At 44.2% G+C, this 2,639-nt stretch overlaps 1 pseudogene across 1 annotated transcript; it reads left to right on the forward strand.

Moving 5' to 3' along the window:
* The first annotated feature begins 578 nt into the window (after positions 1 to 578).
* On the forward strand, positions 579 to 2,233 carry LOC309973928 (importin subunit alpha-1-like; annotated as a pseudogene). Its single transcript has one exon. The product of its transcript is annotated as an importin subunit alpha-1-like (transcript).
* Positions 2,234 to 2,639: the final 406 nt, after the last annotated feature.

Below are 2,639 nucleotides of genomic sequence, written 5' to 3' on the forward strand. Positions count from 1 at the left end.
TATTAAAATTTTATTTTACTGAAAATTCTTATTTTAGCCAATCCATTAATTTGGCTTCTTCTACCAAGAAGAAGAAGTGTTGGGTTTGTTGTCTTTCTTCTATAGAACTTGTGCTCCTCCTGTTGAATTTAGGGAGTAGGTTCCAGGGAGATACGGGAGGGTGGGGAGCCTCTGATGTTGCCACCTGGGCTAGACCATGCCCTCTTTACATCTCTTCCTCCCCAACACTTGATTTTGCCTTACCTCTCAACGACCCACTGTCTCTCTCCCTCAGGGCACAGTTCTTTCCCGATGATTGCTTGTCTTGGATAAAATCACCCAGACCAGTGTGCATCAGAATCATCGGTCATGCTTGTTAAAACATAGAGTGCTGGGCCCAACCCCCCCAGACTTTCTGGTGCAGTAAGTTTGCGATGGGGAAGAGTATTTACATTTCTAAGAAGTTACCAGTTGACACCATCCTTGGGCTGACTGTGGTGGATGTTTTGAGGGCAACCGACCCACAGCCTGTGCACCCCATACCACCTCCTGTGGAAGCTTAAGCTGTCTGTGTAGCTTTCTCCCTTTGTCTCATAACCATGTCCACCAATGAGAATGCTAATTTGCCAGCTGCCTGCCTTAACAGATTCAAGAACAAGGGGAAAGGCAGTACAGAAATGAGGCAGCACCAAATAGAAGTTATTAATGTGGAGCTGAGGAAAGCTAAGAAGGATGACCAGATGCTGAAAGGAGAAATGTCAGCTCTTTTCCTGATGATGCTACTTCTCCACTGCAGGAAAACCACAACAACCAGGGCACTGTAAATTGGTCTGTTGATAACGCTGTCAAAGGCATAAATAGCAACAATTTGGAAAGCCAGCTCCAAGCTACTCAAGCTGCTAGGAAAGTGCTTTCTAGGAAAAAACAGCCCCCCATAGACAACATAAGCTGGGCTGGTTTGATTCCAAAATTTGTGACCTTCTTGGGCAGAACTGATTGTAGTCCCATTCAGTTTGAATCTGCTTGGGCCCTCAGTAACATTGCTTCTAGGACATCAGAACAGACCGAGGTTGTGGTAGATGGAGGTGCTATCCCAGCATTTGTTTCTCTGCTGGTGTCTCCCCACACTCACATCAGTGAACAAGGCTGTATGGGCTCTAGGAAACATTGCAGGTGATGGTTCAGTTTTCCAAGACCAGGTTATCAAGTATGGTGCGGTTGACCCGCTGTTGGTGGTTCCTGATATGTCATCTTTAGGATGTGGTTACTTATATAATCTTACCTGGACACTTCAAATTTTTGTTGCAACAAGAATCCTGCACCCCCCTTAGATGCTGTTGAGCAAATTCTTCCTCCTTTAGGTCGTCTCCTGCATCATGATGATCCAGAAGTATTAGCTGATATCTGCTGGACTATTTCCTACCTTACTGATGGTCCAAGTGAACCGATTGAAATGGTTGTGAAAACTGGGGTTGTACCCAAACTTGTGAAGCTTTTAGGAGCTACTGAATTGCCAATCGTGACTCCCGCGCAAAGAGCCATAGGGAATATTGTCAATGGGAGAGATGAACAGACTTAGGTTGTAATAGATGCAGGAGCACTGCTAACAAACTCCAAAACTAATATTCAGAAGGAAGCTACGTGGACAATGTCAAACATCGCGGCTGGCCGCAGGACCAGATACAAGTTGTAAATCATGGATTAGTCCCGTTCCTTGTTGGCGTTCTCTCTAAGGCAGACTTTAGGACACAAAAGGAAGCTGTACGGGCTGTGACCAACTATACACGTGGTGGAACAGTTGAGCAGGTTATATACCTTGTTCGTTGTGGCATAATAGAGCCGTTGATGAACCTCCTAACTGTGAAAGATACCAAAATTATTCTTGTTATTCTGGATGCCATTTCAAATACCTTTCAGGCTGCTGAGAAACTAGGCAAAACTGAGAAACTTAGTATAATGATTGAAGAATATGGAGGTTTGGACAAAATTTAAGCTCTACAAAACCATGAAAATGAGTCTGTGTACAAAGCTTCATTAAACCTGATTGAGAAGTATTTCTCTGTAGAGGAAGAGGAAGATCAAAATGTGCCAGAAACTACCTCTGAAGGCTATACATTCCAAGTTCAGGATGGCACTGCTGGGAACTTCAACTTTTAGATTGTACATCTGAGGCATAAAGTTGTTTGTTGCCTACTACATTTTGTATAAGTTTGTCTTACTGTTTCTCTACTAAGAACTCTTTTTTTTTTTTTTTTTTGTGGTACGCGGGCCTCTCACTGCTGCGGCCTCTCCCGTTGCGGAGCACAGCTCCGGACACGCAAGCTCAGCGGCCATGGCTCATGGGCCCAGCCGCTCCGCGGCATGTGGGATCTTCCCGGACCGGGGCACGAACCCGTGTCCCTTGTAACGGCAGGCGGACTCTCAACCACTGCGCCACCAGGGAAGCCCTACTAAAAACTCTTTTTAAACGTGGTTTGTTATTGTAATGCTTTTTACAACGAAACTATACTTAAACAGTTCCAAACTGTACATACTGTATGACGCTTCTCCTCTCAATGGGTTTCTTATTTCTATGTGGAATTTCATATCTTGTAGTGTCCTGTAGATAAAGATTAAATTCCACTCTTTACTTCAAAGAAAAAAAAAAGAAGTTGTTACCA

The sequence above is a fragment of the Leucopleurus acutus genome (assembly GCF_964270905.1).
Source record: "Leucopleurus acutus genome assembly, chromosome: 17".
In the NCBI taxonomy this organism is placed as follows: Eukaryota; Metazoa; Chordata; class Mammalia; order Artiodactyla; family Delphinidae; genus Leucopleurus; species Leucopleurus acutus.